This window comes from Nematostella vectensis, chromosome 12 (genome assembly GCF_932526225.1).
Source record: "Nematostella vectensis chromosome 12, jaNemVect1.1, whole genome shotgun sequence".
Classification (NCBI taxonomy): Eukaryota; Metazoa; Cnidaria; class Anthozoa; order Actiniaria; family Edwardsiidae; genus Nematostella; species Nematostella vectensis.
The window spans coordinates 5,341,017-5,355,287 of record NC_064045.1 but is presented as its reverse complement, the minus strand read 5'-3'; the positions used below and the strand labels follow the sequence as shown (position 1 = coordinate 5,355,287).

Sequence of the window (14,271 nt, the reverse complement as noted above, 5' to 3'; positions counted from 1 at the left end):
AAGCTAAAATGTTCTGATTTATAGTTAAATAATGCTATACCAAGCTTTGCGTGCTCTAAAAGACGAGCATTTTCAATACAGCGCGAGAATAATTGATGCTAATGTGTTAGAGAGGTCGAGAGATGGGCAAACTTTTCTGTTAAAAAGAGAAAAATAAGTCGCCCGATATGGGGCTCGAACCCATGACCCTCAGATTAAAAGTCTGATTCTCTACCATCTGAGCTAACCGGGCGTTAGTAGACATGTCTTACCAAAAAAGGTTGAGAAATGTGCAAACGTTTTTCTGTTAAAAAGATCAAAGTAAGTCGCTCGATATGGGGCTCGAACCCATGACCCTCAGATTAAAAGTCTGATGCTCTACCATCTGAGCTAACCGGGCGCTTGTTGTAATATCTTACAAATAAGGTCGAGAGATCAGCAAACTGTTTTCTGTTGAACACGAGGTTCCGCTAGAAAGCGAAAGCTCCTCCCACCCACGGGCTCACGAACAATCAGTTATCAATCAGTCGTCAATGCGTCAACATGTCAGGACAATTCCCCTTAGCGATTAATTCAAATTTCATTTCATATATCATTCCTAGACATTTCCAGCTAAAATGTTCTGATTTATTGTTAAATAATGCTATACAAAGCTTTGCGTGCTCTAAAAGACGAGCATTTTCAGTACAGCGCGAGAATAATTGATGCTAATGTGTTAGAGAGGTCGAGAGATGGGCAAACGTTTCTGTTAAAAAGAGCAAAGTAAGTCGCCCGATATGGGGCTCGAACCCATGACCCTCAGATTAAAAGTCTGATGCTCTACCATCTGAGCTAACCGGGCGCTTGTTGTAATATCTTACAAATAAGGTCGAGAGATGAGCAAACTGTTTTCTGTTGAACACGAGGTTCCGCTATAAAAGCGAAAGCTCCTTCCACCAACGGGCTCACGAACAATCAGTTATCAATCAGTCGTCAATGCGTCAACATGTCAGGACAATTCCCCTTAGCGATTAATTCAAATTCATTTCATATATCATTCCTAGACTTTTCCTGCTAAAATGTTCTGATTTATATTTAAATAATGCTATACCAAGCTTTGCGTGCTCTAAAATACGAGCATTTTCAATACAGCGCGAGAATAATTGATGCTAATGTGTTAGAGAGGTCGAGAGATGGGCAAACGTTTCTCTTAAAAAGAGAAAAATAAGTCGCCCGATATGGGGCTCGAACCCATGACCCTCAGATTAAAAGTCTGATGCTCTACCATCTGAGCTAACCGGGCGCTTGTTGTAATATCTTACAAATAAGGTCGAGAGATCAGCAAACTGTTTTCTGTTGAACACGAGGTTCCGCTATAAAAGCGAAAGCTCCTCCCACCCACGGGCTCACGAACAATCAGTTATCAATCAGTCGTCAATGCGTTAACATGTCAGGACAATTCCCCTAAGCTATTAATTCAAATTTCATTTCATATATCATTCCTAGACTTTTCCAGCTAAAATGTTCTGATTTATATTTAAATAATGCTATACCAAGCTTTGCGTGCTCTAAAAGACGAGCAGTTTCAATACAGCGCGAGAATAATTGATGCTAATGTGTTAGAGAGGTCGAGAGATGGGCAAACGTTTCTCTTAAAAAGAGAAAAATAAGTCGCCCGATATGGGGCTCGAACCCATGACCCTCAGATTAAAAGTCTGATGCTCTACCATCTGAGCTAACCAGGCGCTAGTAGACATGTCTTACCAAAAACGGTTGAGAAATGTGCAAACTATTTTCTGTTAAAAAGAGCAAAGTAAGTCGCCCGATATGGGGCTCGAACCCATGACCCTCAGATTAAAAGTCTGATGCTCTACCATCTGAGCTAACCGGGCGCTTGTTGTAATATCTTACAAATAAGGTCGAGAGATCAGCAAACTGTTTTCTGTTGAACACGAGGTTCCGCTAGAAAGCGAAAGCTCCTCCCACCCACGGGCTCACGAACATTCAGTTATCAATCAGTCGTCAATGCGTCAACATGTCAGGACAATTCCCCTTAGCGATTAATTCAAATTTCATTTCATATATCATTCCTAGACATTTCAAGCTAAAATGTTCTGATTTATAGTTAAATAATGCTATACCAAGCTTTGCGTGCTCTAAAAGACGAGCATTTTCAATACAGCGCGAGAATAATTGATGCTAATGTGTTAGAGAGGTCGAGAGATGGGCAAACTTTTCTGTTAAAAAGAGAAAAATAAGTCGCCCGATATGGGGCTCGAACCCATGACCCTCAGATTAAAAGTCTGATGCTCTACCGTCTGAGGTAACCGGGCGCTTCTTGTAATATCTTACATATAAGGTCGAAAGATGAGCAAACTGTTTTCTGTTGAACACGAGGTTCCGCTATAAAAGCGAAAGCTCCTCCCACCCACGGGCTCACGAACAATCAGTTATCAATCAGTCGTCAATGCGTTAACATGTCAGGACAATTCCCCTTAGCTATTAATTCAAATTTCATTTCATATATCATTCCTATACTTTTCATGCTAAAATGTTATGATTTATATTTAAATAATGCTATACCCAGCTGTGCGTGCTCTAAAAGACGAGCATTTTCAATACGGCGCGAGAATAATTGATGCTAATATGTTAGAGAGGTCGAGAGATGGGTAAACTTTTCTGTTAAAAAGAGAAAAATAAGTCGCCCGATATGGGGCTCGAACCCATGACCCTCAGATTAAAAGTCTGATGCTCTACCATCTGAGCTAACCGGGCGTTAGTAGACATGTCTTACCAAAAAAGGTCGAGAAATGTGCAAACTATTTTCTGTTAAAAAGAGCAAAGTAAGTCGCCCGATATGGTGCTCGAACCTATGACCCTCAGATTAAAAGTCTGATGCTCTACCATCTGAGCTAACCGGGCGCTTGTTGTAATATCTTACAAATAAGGTCGAAAGATGAGCAAACTGTTTTCTGTTGAACACGAGGTTCCGCTATAAAAGCGAAAGCTCCTCCCACCCACGGGCTCAAGAATAATCAGTTATCAATCATTCGTCAATGCGTCAACATGTCAGGACAATTCCCCTTAGCGATTAATTCAAATTTCATTTCATATATCATTCCTAGACTTTTTCAGCTAAAATGTTCTGATTTTTATTTAAATAATGCTATACCCAGCTGTGCGTGCTCTAAAAGACGAGCATTTTCAATACGACGCGAAAATAATTGATGCTAATTTGTTGGAGAGTTCGAGAGATGGGCAAACTTTTCTGTTAAAAAGAGAAAAATAAGTCGCCCGATATGGGGCTCGAACCCATGACCCTCAGATTAAAAGTCTGATGCTCTACCATCTGAGCTAACCGGGCGCTCGTAGACATGTCTTACCAAAAAAGGTCGAGAAATGTCCAAACTATTTTCTGTTAAAAAGTGCAAAGTAAGTCGCCCGATATGGGGCTCGAACCCATGACCCTCAGATTAAAAGTCTGATGCTCTACCATCTGAGCTAACCGGGCGCTTGTTGTAATATCTTACAAATAAGGTCGAGAGATGAGCAAACTGTTTTCTGTTGAACACGAGGTTCCGCTATAAAAGCGAAAGCTCCTCCCACCAACGGGCTCACGAACAATCAGTTATCAATCAGTCGTCAATGCGTCAACATGTCAGGACAATTCCCCTTAGCGATTAATTCAAATTCATTTCATATATCATTCCTAGACTTTTCCTGCTAAAATGTTCTGATTTATATTTAAATAATGCTATACCAAGCTTTGCGTGCTCTAAAATACGAGCATTTTCAATACAGCGCGAGAATAATTGATGCTAATGTGTTAGAGAGGTCGAGAGATGGGCAAACGTTTCTGTTTAAAAGAGAAAAATAAGTCGCCCGATATGGGGCTCGAACCCATGACCCTCAGATTAAAAGTCTGATGCTCTACCATCTGAGCTAACCGGGCGCTTGTTGTAATATCTTACAAATAAGGTCGAGAGATCAGCAAACTGTTTTCTGTTGAACACGAGGTTCCGCTATAAAAGCGAAAGCTCCTCCCACCCACGGGCTCACGAACAATCAGTTATCAATCAGTCGTCAATGCGTCAACATGTCAGGACAATTCCCCTTAGCGATTAATTCAAATTTCATTTCATATATCATTCCTAGACTTTTCCAGCTGAAATGTTCTGATTTATAGTTAAATAATGCTATACCAAGCTTTGCGTGCTCTAAAAGACGAGCAGTTTCAATACAGCGCGAGAATAATTGATGCTAATGTGTTAGAGAGGTCGAGAGATGGGCAAACGTTTCTCTTAAAAAGAGAAAAATAAGTCGCCCGATATGGGGCTCGAACCCATGACCCTCAGATTAAAAGTCTGATGCTCTACCATCTGAGCTAACCAGGCGCTAGTAGACATGTCTTACCAAAAACGGTTGAGAAATGTGCAAACTATTTTCTGTTAAAAAGAGCAAAGTAAGTCGCCCGATATGGGGCTCGAACCCATGACCCTCAGATTAAAAGTCTGATGCTCTACCATCTGAGCTAACCGGGCGCTTGTTGTAATATCTTACAAATAAGATCGAGAGATCAGCAAACTGTTTTCTGTTGAACACGAGGTTCCGCTAGAAAGTGAAAGCTCCTCCCACCCACGGGCTCACGAACATTCAGTTATCAATCAGTCGTCAATGCGTCAACATGTCAGGACAATTCCCCTTAGCGATTAATTCAAATTTCATTTCATATATCATTCCTAGACATTTCAAGCTAAAATGTTCTGATTTATAGTTAAATAATGCTATACCAAGCTTTGCGTGCTCTAAAAGACGAGCATTTTCAATACAGCGCGAGAATAATTGATGCTAATGTGTTAGAGATGTCGAGAGATGGGCAAACTTTTCTGTTAAAAAGAGAAAAAAAAGTCGCCCGATATGGGGCTCGAACCCATGACCCTCAGATTAAAAGTCTGATGCTCTACCGTCTGAGGTAACCGTGCGCTTCTTGTAATATCTTACATATAAGGTCGAAAGATGAGCAAACTGTTTTCTGTTGAACACGAGGTTCCGCTATAAAAGCGAAAGCTCCTCCCACCCACGGGCTCACGAACAATCAGTTATCAATCAGTCGTCAATGCGTTAACATTTCAGGACAATTCCCCTTAGCTATTAATTCAAATTTCATTTCATATATCATTCCTATACTTTTCATGCTAAAATGTTATGATTTATATTTAAATAATGCTATACCCAGCTGTGCGTGCTCTAAAAGACGAGCATTTTCAATACGGCGCGAGAATAATTGATGCTAATATGTTAGAGAGGTCGAGAGATGGGTAAACTTTTCTGTTAAAAAGAGAAAAATAAGTCGCCCGATATGGGGCTCGAACCCATGACCCTCAGATTAAAAGTCTGATGCTCTACCATCTGAGCTAACCGGGCGTTAATAGACATGTCTTACCAAAAAAGGTCGAGAAATGTGCAAACTATTTTCTGTTAAAAAGAGCAAAGTAAGTCGCCCGATATGGGGCTCGAACCCATGACCTTCAGATTAAAAGACTGATGCTCTACCATCTGAGCTAACCGGGCGCTTGTTGTAATATCTTACAAATAAGGTCGAGAGATGAGCAAACTGTTTTCTGTTGAACACGAGGTTCCGCTATAAAAGCGAAAGCTCCTCCCACCCACGGGCTCAAGAATAATCAGTTATCAATCAGTCGTCAATGCGTCAACATGTCAGGACAATTACCCTTAGCGATTAATTCAAATTTCATTTCATATATCATTCCTAGACTTTTTCAGCTAAAATGTTCTGATTTATATTTAAATAATGCTATACCCAGCTGTGCGTGCTCTAAAAGACGAGCATTTTCAATACAGCGCGAGAATAATTGATGCTAATGTGTTAGAGAGGTCGAGAGATGGGCAAACTTTTTTGTTAAAAAGAGAAAAATAAGTCGCCCGATATGGGGCTCGAACCCATGACCCTCAGATTAAAAGTCTGATGCTCTACCATCTGAGCTAACCGGGCGTTAGTAGACATGTCTTACCAAAAAAGGTTGAGAAATGTGCAAACGTTTTTCTGTTAAAAAGATCAAAGTAAGTCGCCCGATATGGGGCTCGAACCCATGACCCTCAGATTAAAAGTCTGATGCTCTACCATCTGAGCTAACCGGGCGCTCGTAGACATGTTTTACCAAAAAAGGTCGAGAAATGTGCAAACTATTTTCTGTTAAAAAGAGAAAAATATGTCGCCCGATATGGGGTTTGAACCCATAACCCTCAGATTAAAAGTCTGATGCTCTACCATCTGAGGTAACCGGGCGCTTCTTGTAATATCTTACATATAAGGTCGAAAGATAAAGAAACTGTTTTCTGTTGAACACGAGGTTCCGCTATAAAAGCGAAAGCTCCTCCCACCCACGGGCTCACGAACAATCAGTTATCAATCAGTAGTCAATGCGTTAACATGTCAGGACAATTCCCCTTAGCGATTAATTCAAATTTCATTTCATATATCATTCCTAAACTTTTCCAGCTAAAATGTTCTGATTTATATTTAAATAATGCTATACCCAGCTGTGCGTGCTCTTAATGACGAGCATTTTCAATACGGCGCGAGAATAATTGATGCTAATGTGTTAGAGAGGTCGAGGGATGGGCAAACTTTTCTGTTAAAAAAGAGAAAAATAAGTCGCCCGGTATGGGGCTCGAACCCATGACCCTCAGATTAAAAGTCTGATGCTCTACCATCTGAGCTAACCGGGCGCTCGTAGACATGTCTTACCAAAAAAGGTCGAGAAATGTGCAAACTATTTTTTGTTAAAAAGAGCAAAGTAAGTCGCCCGATATGGGGCTCGAACCCATGACCCTCAGATTAAAAGTCTGATGCTCTACCATCTGAGCTAACCGGGCGCTTGTTGTAATATCTTACAAATAAGGTCGAGAGATGAGCAAACTGTTTTCTGTTGAACACGAGGTTCCGCTATAAAAGCGAAAGCTCCTCCCACCCACGGGCTCACGAACAATCAGTTATCAATCAGTCGTCAATGCGTCAACATGTCAGGACAATTCCCCTTAGCGATTAATTCAAATTTCATTTCATATATCATTCCTAGACTTTTCCTGCTAAAATGTTCTGATTTATATTTAAATAATGCTATACCAAGCTTTGCGTGCTCTAAAAGACAAGCATTTTCAATACAGAGCGAGAATAATTGATGCTAATGTGTTAGCGATGTCGAGAGATGGGCAAACGTTTCTGTTAAAAAGATAAAAATAAGTCGCCCGATATGTGGCTCGAACCCATGACCCTCAGATTAAAAGTCTGATGCTCTACCATCTGAGCTAACCGGGCGCTTGTTGTAATATCTTACAAATAAGGTCGAGAGATGAGCAAACTGTTTTCTGTTGAACACGAGGTTCCGCTATAAAAGCGAAAGCTCCTCCCACCCACGGGCTCAAGAATAATCAGTTATCAATCAGTCGTCAATGCGTCAACATGTCAGGACAATTCCCCTTAGCGATTAATTCAAATTTCATTTCATATATCATTCCTAGACTTTTTCAGCTAAAATGTTCTGATTTATATTTAAATAATGCTATACCCAGCTGTGCGTGCTCTAAAAGACGAGCATTTTCAATACGACGCGAAAATAATTGATGCTCATTTGTTGGAGAGTTCGAGAGATGGGCAAACTTTTCTGTTAAAAAGAGAAAAATAAGTCGCCCGATATGGGGCTCGAACCCATGACCCTCAGATTAAAAGTCTGATGCTCTACCATCTGAGCTAACCGGGCGCTCGTAGACATGTCTTACCAAAAAAGGTCGAGAAATGTCCAAACTATTTTCTGTTAAAAAGTGCAAAGTAAGTCGCCCGATATGGGGCTCGAACCCATGACCCTCAGATTAAACGTCTGATGCTCTACCATCTGAGCTAACCGGGCGCTTGTTGTAATATCTTACAAATAAGGTCAAAAGATGAGCAAACTTTTTTCTGTTGAACACGAGGTTCAGCTATAAAAGCGAAAGCTCCTTCCACCAACGGGCTCACGAACAATCAGTTATCAATCAGTCGTCAATGCGTCAACATGTCAGGACAATTCCCCTTAGCGATTAATTCAAATTCATTTCATATATCATTCCTAGACTTTTCCTGCTAAAATGTTCTGATTTATATTTAAATAATGCTATACCAAGCTTTGCGTGCTCTAAAATACGAGCATTTTCAATACAGCGCGAGAATAATTGATGCTAATGTGTTAGAGAGGTCGAGAGATGGGCAAACGTTTCTGTTAAAAAGAGAAAAATAAGTCGCCCGATATGGGGCTCGAACTCATGACCCTCAGATTAAAAGTCTGATGCTCTACCATCTGAGCTAACCGGGCGCTTGTTGTAATATCTTACAAATAAGGTCGAGAGATCAGCAAACTGTTTTCTGTTGAACACGAGGTTCCGCTATAAAAGCGAAAGCTCCTCCCACCCACGGGCTCACGAACAATCAGTTATCAATCAGTCGTCAATGCATAAACATGTAAGGACAATTCCCCTTAGCGATTAATTCAAATTTCATTTCATATATCATTCCTAGACTTTTCCAGCTAAAATGTTCTGATTTATATTTAAATAATGCTATACCAAGCTTTGCGTGCTCTAAAAGACAAGCATTTTCAATACAGCGCGAGAATAATTGATGATAATGTGTTAGAGAGGTCGAGAGATGGGCAAACTTTTCTGTTAAAAAGAGAAAAATATGTCGCCCGATATGGGGCTCGAACCCATGACCCTAAGATTAAAAGTCTGATGCTCTACCATCTGAGGTAACCGGGCGCTTCTTGTAATATCTTACATATAAGGTCAAAAGATTAGCAAACTTTTTTCTGTTGAACACGAGGTTCCGCTAGAAAAGCGAAAGCTCCTCCCACCCACGGGCTCACGAACAATCAGTTATCAATCAGTCGTCAATGCGTCAACATGTCAGGACAATTCCCTTAAGGGCTTAATTCAAATTTCATTTCATATATCTTTCTAGACTTTTCCAGCTAAAATGTTCTGATTTATATTTAAATAATGCTATACCCAGCTGTGCGTGCTCTAAAAGACGAGCATTTTCAATACGGCGCGAGAATAATTGATGCTAATGTGTTAGAGAGGTCGAGAGATGGGCAAACTTTTCTGTTAAAAAGAGAAAAATAAGTCGCCCGATATGGGGCTCGAACCCATGACCCTCAGATTAAAAGTCTGATGCTCTACCATCTGAGCCAACCGGGCGCTCGTAGACATGTCTTACTAAAAAAGGTCGAGAAATGTGCAAACTATTTTCTGTTAAAAAGAGCAAAGTAAGTCGCCCGATATTGGGCTTGAACCCATGACCCTCAGATTAAAAGTCTGATGCTCTACCATCTGAGCTAACCGGGCGCTTGTTGTAATATCTTACAAATAAGGTCGAGAGATGAGCAAACTGTTTTCTGTTGAACACGAGGTTCCGCTATAAAAGGGAAAGCTCCTCCCACCCACGGGCTCACGAACAATCAGTTATCAATCAGTCGTCAATGCGTCAACATGTCAGGACAATTCCCCTTAGCGATTAATTTAAATTTCATTTCATATATCATTCCTAGACTTTTCCTGCTTAAATGTTCTGATTTATATTTAAATAATGCTATACCAAGCTTTGCGTGCTCTAAAAGGCGAGCATTTTCAATACAGAGCGAGAATAATTGATGCTAATGTGTTAGCGAGGTCGAGAGATGGGCAAACGTTTCTGTTAAAAAGATAAAAATAAGTCGCCCGATATGTGGCTCGAACCCATGACCCTCAGATTAAAAGTCTGATGCTCTACCATCTGAGCTAACCGGGCGCTTGTTGTAATATCTTACAAATAAGGTCGAGAGATGAGCAAACTGTTTTCTGTTGAACACGAGGTTCCGCTATAAAAGCGAAAGCTCCTCCCACCCACGGGCTCAAGAATAATCAGTTATCAATCAGTCGTCAATGCGTCAACATGTCAGGACAATTCCCCTTAGCGATTAATTCAAATTTCATTTCATATATCATTCCTAGACTTTTTCAGCTAAAATGTTCTGATTTATATTTAAATAATGCTATACCCAGCTGTGCGTGCTCTAAAAGACGAGCATTTTCAATACGACGCGAAAATAATTGATGCTAATTTGTTGGAGAGTTCGAGAGATGGGCAAACTTTTCTGTTAAAAAGAGAAAAATAAGTCGCCCGATATGGGGCTCGAACCCATGACCCTCAGATTAAAAGTCTGATGCTCTACCATCTGAGCTAACCGGGCGCTCGTAGACATGTCTTACCAAAAAAGGTCGAGAAATGTCCAAACTATTTTCTGTTAAAAAGTGCAAAGTAAGTCGCCCGATATGGGGCTCGAACCCATGACCCTCAGATTAAACGTCTGATGCTCTACCATCTGAGCTAACCGGGCGCTTGTTGTAATATCTTACAAATAAGGTCAAAAGATGAGCAAACTGTTTTCTGTTGAACACGAGGTTCCGCTATAAAAGCGAAAGCTCCTTCCACCAACGGGCTCACGAACAATCAGTTATCAATCAGTCGTCAATGCGTCAACATGTCAGGACAATTCCCCTTAGCGATTAATTCAAATTCATTTCATATATCATTCCTAGACTTTTCCTGCTAAAATGTTCTGATTTATATTTAAATAATGCTATACCAAGCTTTGCGTGCTCTAAAATACGAGCATTTTCAATACAGCGCGAGAATAATTGATGCTAATGTGTTAGAGAGGTCGAGAGATGGGCAAACGTTTCTGTTAAAAAGAGAAAAATAAGTCGCCCGATATGGGGCTCGAACTCATGACCCTCAGATTAAAAGTCTGATGCTCTACCATCTGAGCTAACCGGGCGCTTGTTGTAATATCTTACAAATAAGGTCGAGAGATCAGCAAACTGTTTTCTGTTGAACACTAGGTTCCGCTATAAAAGCGAAAGCTCCTCCCACCCACGGGCTCACGAACAATCAGTTATCAATCAGTCGTCAATGCATAAACATGTAAGGACAATTCCCCTTAGCGATTAATTCAAATTTCATTTCATATATCATTCCTAGACTTTTCCAGCTAAAATGTTCTGATTTATATTTAAATAATGCTATACCAAGCTTTGCGTGCTCTAAAAGACAAGCATTTTCAATACAGCGCGAGAATAATTGATGATAATGTGTTAGAGAGGTCGAGAGATGGGCAAACTTTTCTGTTAAAAAGAGAAAAATATGTCGCCCGATATGGGGCTCGAACCCATGACCCTCAGATTAAAAGTCTGATGCTCTACCATCTGAGGTAACCGGGCGCTTCTTGTAATATCTTACATATAAGGTCAAAAGATTAGCAAACTTTTTTCTGTTGAACACGAGGTTCCGCTAGAAAAGCGAAAGCTCCTCCCACCCACGGGCTCACGAACAATCAGTTATCAATCAGTCGTCAATGCGTCAACATGTCAGGACAATTCCCTTAAGGGCTTAATTCAAATTTCATTTCATATATCTTTCTAGACTTTTCCAGCTAAAATGTTCTGATTTATATTTAAATAATGCTATACCCAGCTGTGCGTGCTCTAAAAGACGAGCATTTTCAATACGGCGCAAGAATAATTGATGCTAATGTGTTAGAGAGGTCGAGAGATGGGCAAACTTTTCTGTTAAAAAGAGAAAAATAAGTCGCCCGATATGGGGCTCGAACCCATGACCCTCAGATTAAAAGTCTGATGCTCTACCATCTGAGCCAACCGGGCGCTCGTAGACATGTCTTACCAAAAAAGGTCGAGAAATGTGCAAACTATTTTCTGTTAAAAAGAGCAAAGTAAGTCGCCCGATATTGGGCTTGAACCCATGACCCTCAGATTAAAAGTCTGATGCTCTACCATCTGAGCTAACCGGGCGCTTGTTGTAATATCTTACAAATAAGGTCGAGAGATGAGCAAACTGTTTTCTGTTGAACACGAGGTTCCGCTATAAAAGGGAAAGCTCCTCCCACCCACGGGCTCACGAACAATCAGTTATCAATCAGTCGTCAATGCGTCAACATGTCAGGACAATTCCCCTTAGCGATTAATTTAAATTTCATTTCATATATCATTCCTAGACTTTTCCTGCTTAAATGTTCTGATTTATATTTAAATAATGCTATACCAAGCTTTGCGTGCTCTAAAAGGCGAGCATTTTCAATACGGCGCGTATAATAATTGATGCTAATGTGTTAGAGAGGTCTAGAGATGGGCGAACTTTTCTGTTAAAAAGAGAAAAATAAGTCGCCCGATATGGGGCTCGAACCCATGACCCTCAGATTAAAAGTCTGATGCTCTACCATCTGAGCCAACCGGGCGCTCGTAGACATATCTTACCAAAAAAGGTCGAGAAATGTGCAAACTATTTTCTGTTAAAAAGAGCAAAGTAAGTCGCCAGATATGGGGCTCGAACCCATGACCCTCAGATTAAAAGTCTGATGCTCTACCATCTGAGCTAACCGGGCGCTTGTTGTAATATCTTACAAATAAGGTCGAGAGATGAGCAAACTGTTTTCTGTTGAACACGAGGTTCCGCTATAAAAGCGAAAGCTCCTCCCACCCACGGGCTCACGAACAATCAGTTATCAATCAGTCGTCAATGCGTCAACATGTCAGGACAATTCCCCTTAGCGATTAATTCAAATTTCATTTCATATATCATTTCTAGACTTTTCCAGCTGAAATGTTCTGATTTATATTTAAATAATGCTATACCAAGCTTTGCGTGCTCTAAAAGGCGAGCATTTTCAATACAGCGCGAGAATAATTGATGCTAATGTGTTAGAGAGGTCGAGAGATGGGCAAACGTTTCTGTTAAAAAGAGAAAAATAAGTCGCCCGATATGGGGCTCGAACCCATGACCCTCAGATTAAAAGTCTGATGCTCTACCATCTGAGCTAACCGGGCGCTCGTTGTAATATCTTACAAATAAGGTCGAGAGATGAGCAAACTGTTTTCTGTTGAACACGAGGTTCCGCTATAAAAGCGAAAGCTTCTCCCACCCACGGGCTCACGAACAATCAGTTATCAATCAGTCGTCAATGCGTCAACATGTCAGGACAATTCCCCTTAGCGATTAATTCAAATTTCATTTCATATATCATTCCTAGACTTTTCCAGCTGAAATGTTCTGATTTATAGTTAAATAATGCTATACCAAGCTTTGCGTGCTCTAAAAGACGAGCAGTTTCAATACAGCGCGAGAATAATTGATGCTAATGTGTTAGAGAGGTCGAGAGATGGGCAAACGTTTCTCTTAAAAAGAGAAAAATAAGTCGCCCGATATGGGGCTCGAACCCATGACCCTCAGATTAAAAGTCTGATGCTCTACCATCTGAGCTAACCAGGCGCTAGTAGACATGTCTTACCAAAAACGGTTGAGAAATGTGCAAACTATTTTCTGTTAAAAAGAGCAAAGTAAGTCGCCCGATATGGGGCTCGAACCCATGACCCTCAGATTAAAAGTCTGATGCTCTACCATCTGAGCTAACCGGGCGCTTGTTGTAATATCTTACAAATAAGGTCGAGAGATCAGCAAACTGTTTTCTGTTGAACACGAGGTTCCGCTAGAAAGCGAAAGCTCCTCCCACCCACGGGCTCACGAACATTCAGTTATCAATCAGTCGTCAATGCGTCAACATGTCAGGACAATTCCCCTTAGCGATTAATTCAAATTTCATTTCATATATCATTCCTAGACATTTCAAGCTAAAATGTTCTGATTTATAGTTAAATAATGCTATACCAAGCTTTGCGTGCTCTAAAAGACGAGCATTTTCAATACAGCGCGAGAATAATTGATGCTAATGTGTTAGAGAGGTCGAGAGATGGGCAAACTTTTCTGTTAAAAAGAGAAAAATAAGTCGCCCGATATGGGGCTCGAACCCATGACCCTCAGATTAAAAGTGTGATGCTCTACCGTCTGAAGTAACCGGGCGCTTCTTGTAATATCTTACATATAAGGTCGAAAGATGAGCAAACTGTTTTCTGTTGAACACGAGGTTCCGCTATAAAAGCGAAAGCTCCTCCCACCCACGGGCTCACGAACAATCAGTTATCAATCAGTCGTCAATGCGTTAACATGTCAGGACAATTCCCCTTAGCTATTAATTCAAATTTCATTTCATATATCATTCCTATACTTTTCATGCTAAAATGTTATGATTTATATTTAAATAATGCTATACCCAGCTGTGCGTGCTCTAAAAGACGAGCATTTTCAATACGGCGCGAGAATAATTGATGCTAATATGTTAGAGAGGTCGAGAGATGGGTAAACTTTTCTGT

General features: G+C 40.6%; 41 non-coding genes across 41 annotated transcripts; all 41 read right to left on the bottom strand.

The window, feature by feature from the left end:
- Positions 1-159: 159 nt before the first annotated feature.
- On the bottom strand, positions 160-232 carry Trnak-uuu. Its single transcript has one exon. It is a non-coding gene; the product is annotated as a tRNA-Lys (tRNA).
- Positions 233-306: 74 nt separating this feature from the next.
- Trnak-uuu lies at positions 307-379 on the bottom strand. The gene has a single exon. It is a non-coding gene; the product is annotated as a tRNA-Lys (tRNA).
- Positions 380-747: 368 nt separating this feature from the next.
- Trnak-uuu lies at positions 748-820 on the bottom strand. Its single transcript has one exon. It is a non-coding gene; the product is annotated as a tRNA-Lys (tRNA).
- A 368-nt stretch (positions 821-1,188) lies between these two features.
- Trnak-uuu lies at positions 1,189-1,261 on the bottom strand. The gene has a single exon. It is a non-coding gene; the product is annotated as a tRNA-Lys (tRNA).
- Positions 1,262-1,630: 369 nt separating this feature from the next.
- Positions 1,631-1,703, bottom strand: Trnak-uuu. The gene has a single exon. It is a non-coding gene; the product is annotated as a tRNA-Lys (tRNA).
- Positions 1,704-1,777: 74 nt separating this feature from the next.
- Trnak-uuu lies at positions 1,778-1,850 on the bottom strand. The gene has a single exon. It is a non-coding gene; the product is annotated as a tRNA-Lys (tRNA).
- A 368-nt stretch (positions 1,851-2,218) lies between these two features.
- Trnak-uuu lies at positions 2,219-2,291 on the bottom strand. The gene has a single exon. It is a non-coding gene; the product is annotated as a tRNA-Lys (tRNA).
- A 369-nt stretch (positions 2,292-2,660) lies between these two features.
- Positions 2,661-2,733, bottom strand: Trnak-uuu. The gene has a single exon. It is a non-coding gene; the product is annotated as a tRNA-Lys (tRNA).
- A 74-nt stretch (positions 2,734-2,807) lies between these two features.
- Positions 2,808-2,880, bottom strand: Trnak-uuu. The gene has a single exon. It is a non-coding gene; the product is annotated as a tRNA-Lys (tRNA).
- A 369-nt stretch (positions 2,881-3,249) lies between these two features.
- Trnak-uuu lies at positions 3,250-3,322 on the bottom strand. Its single transcript has one exon. It is a non-coding gene; the product is annotated as a tRNA-Lys (tRNA).
- A 74-nt stretch (positions 3,323-3,396) lies between these two features.
- On the bottom strand, positions 3,397-3,469 carry Trnak-uuu. Its single transcript has one exon. It is a non-coding gene; the product is annotated as a tRNA-Lys (tRNA).
- Positions 3,470-3,837: 368 nt separating this feature from the next.
- Trnak-uuu lies at positions 3,838-3,910 on the bottom strand. Its single transcript has one exon. It is a non-coding gene; the product is annotated as a tRNA-Lys (tRNA).
- Positions 3,911-4,279: 369 nt separating this feature from the next.
- On the bottom strand, positions 4,280-4,352 carry Trnak-uuu. The gene has a single exon. It is a non-coding gene; the product is annotated as a tRNA-Lys (tRNA).
- A 74-nt stretch (positions 4,353-4,426) lies between these two features.
- Positions 4,427-4,499, bottom strand: Trnak-uuu. Its single transcript has one exon. It is a non-coding gene; the product is annotated as a tRNA-Lys (tRNA).
- Positions 4,500-4,867: 368 nt separating this feature from the next.
- Positions 4,868-4,940, bottom strand: Trnak-uuu. The gene has a single exon. It is a non-coding gene; the product is annotated as a tRNA-Lys (tRNA).
- A 369-nt stretch (positions 4,941-5,309) lies between these two features.
- Trnak-uuu lies at positions 5,310-5,382 on the bottom strand. Its single transcript has one exon. It is a non-coding gene; the product is annotated as a tRNA-Lys (tRNA).
- A 74-nt stretch (positions 5,383-5,456) lies between these two features.
- Trnak-uuu lies at positions 5,457-5,529 on the bottom strand. The gene has a single exon. It is a non-coding gene; the product is annotated as a tRNA-Lys (tRNA).
- A 369-nt stretch (positions 5,530-5,898) lies between these two features.
- On the bottom strand, positions 5,899-5,971 carry Trnak-uuu. Its single transcript has one exon. It is a non-coding gene; the product is annotated as a tRNA-Lys (tRNA).
- Positions 5,972-6,045: 74 nt separating this feature from the next.
- Trnak-uuu lies at positions 6,046-6,118 on the bottom strand. The gene has a single exon. It is a non-coding gene; the product is annotated as a tRNA-Lys (tRNA).
- Positions 6,119-6,192: 74 nt separating this feature from the next.
- Positions 6,193-6,265, bottom strand: Trnak-uuu. The gene has a single exon. It is a non-coding gene; the product is annotated as a tRNA-Lys (tRNA).
- A 370-nt stretch (positions 6,266-6,635) lies between these two features.
- On the bottom strand, positions 6,636-6,708 carry Trnak-uuu. Its single transcript has one exon. It is a non-coding gene; the product is annotated as a tRNA-Lys (tRNA).
- A 74-nt stretch (positions 6,709-6,782) lies between these two features.
- On the bottom strand, positions 6,783-6,855 carry Trnak-uuu. The gene has a single exon. It is a non-coding gene; the product is annotated as a tRNA-Lys (tRNA).
- Positions 6,856-7,224: 369 nt separating this feature from the next.
- Trnak-uuu lies at positions 7,225-7,297 on the bottom strand. Its single transcript has one exon. It is a non-coding gene; the product is annotated as a tRNA-Lys (tRNA).
- Positions 7,298-7,666: 369 nt separating this feature from the next.
- Trnak-uuu lies at positions 7,667-7,739 on the bottom strand. Its single transcript has one exon. It is a non-coding gene; the product is annotated as a tRNA-Lys (tRNA).
- A 74-nt stretch (positions 7,740-7,813) lies between these two features.
- Positions 7,814-7,886, bottom strand: Trnak-uuu. The gene has a single exon. It is a non-coding gene; the product is annotated as a tRNA-Lys (tRNA).
- A 368-nt stretch (positions 7,887-8,254) lies between these two features.
- Trnak-uuu lies at positions 8,255-8,327 on the bottom strand. Its single transcript has one exon. It is a non-coding gene; the product is annotated as a tRNA-Lys (tRNA).
- Positions 8,328-8,696: 369 nt separating this feature from the next.
- On the bottom strand, positions 8,697-8,769 carry Trnak-uuu. The gene has a single exon. It is a non-coding gene; the product is annotated as a tRNA-Lys (tRNA).
- Positions 8,770-9,137: 368 nt separating this feature from the next.
- On the bottom strand, positions 9,138-9,210 carry Trnak-uuu. Its single transcript has one exon. It is a non-coding gene; the product is annotated as a tRNA-Lys (tRNA).
- A 74-nt stretch (positions 9,211-9,284) lies between these two features.
- Positions 9,285-9,357, bottom strand: Trnak-uuu. The gene has a single exon. It is a non-coding gene; the product is annotated as a tRNA-Lys (tRNA).
- A 369-nt stretch (positions 9,358-9,726) lies between these two features.
- Trnak-uuu lies at positions 9,727-9,799 on the bottom strand. Its single transcript has one exon. It is a non-coding gene; the product is annotated as a tRNA-Lys (tRNA).
- Positions 9,800-10,168: 369 nt separating this feature from the next.
- Positions 10,169-10,241, bottom strand: Trnak-uuu. The gene has a single exon. It is a non-coding gene; the product is annotated as a tRNA-Lys (tRNA).
- Positions 10,242-10,315: 74 nt separating this feature from the next.
- On the bottom strand, positions 10,316-10,388 carry Trnak-uuu. Its single transcript has one exon. It is a non-coding gene; the product is annotated as a tRNA-Lys (tRNA).
- A 368-nt stretch (positions 10,389-10,756) lies between these two features.
- Positions 10,757-10,829, bottom strand: Trnak-uuu. Its single transcript has one exon. It is a non-coding gene; the product is annotated as a tRNA-Lys (tRNA).
- Positions 10,830-11,198: 369 nt separating this feature from the next.
- On the bottom strand, positions 11,199-11,271 carry Trnak-uuu. Its single transcript has one exon. It is a non-coding gene; the product is annotated as a tRNA-Lys (tRNA).
- A 368-nt stretch (positions 11,272-11,639) lies between these two features.
- Trnak-uuu lies at positions 11,640-11,712 on the bottom strand. The gene has a single exon. It is a non-coding gene; the product is annotated as a tRNA-Lys (tRNA).
- Positions 11,713-11,786: 74 nt separating this feature from the next.
- On the bottom strand, positions 11,787-11,859 carry Trnak-uuu. Its single transcript has one exon. It is a non-coding gene; the product is annotated as a tRNA-Lys (tRNA).
- A 370-nt stretch (positions 11,860-12,229) lies between these two features.
- On the bottom strand, positions 12,230-12,302 carry Trnak-uuu. The gene has a single exon. It is a non-coding gene; the product is annotated as a tRNA-Lys (tRNA).
- A 74-nt stretch (positions 12,303-12,376) lies between these two features.
- Positions 12,377-12,449, bottom strand: Trnak-uuu. Its single transcript has one exon. It is a non-coding gene; the product is annotated as a tRNA-Lys (tRNA).
- A 369-nt stretch (positions 12,450-12,818) lies between these two features.
- Trnak-uuu lies at positions 12,819-12,891 on the bottom strand. The gene has a single exon. It is a non-coding gene; the product is annotated as a tRNA-Lys (tRNA).
- A 369-nt stretch (positions 12,892-13,260) lies between these two features.
- Trnak-uuu lies at positions 13,261-13,333 on the bottom strand. The gene has a single exon. It is a non-coding gene; the product is annotated as a tRNA-Lys (tRNA).
- Positions 13,334-13,407: 74 nt separating this feature from the next.
- Trnak-uuu lies at positions 13,408-13,480 on the bottom strand. Its single transcript has one exon. It is a non-coding gene; the product is annotated as a tRNA-Lys (tRNA).
- Between the last annotated feature and the right edge of the window lie 791 nt (positions 13,481-14,271).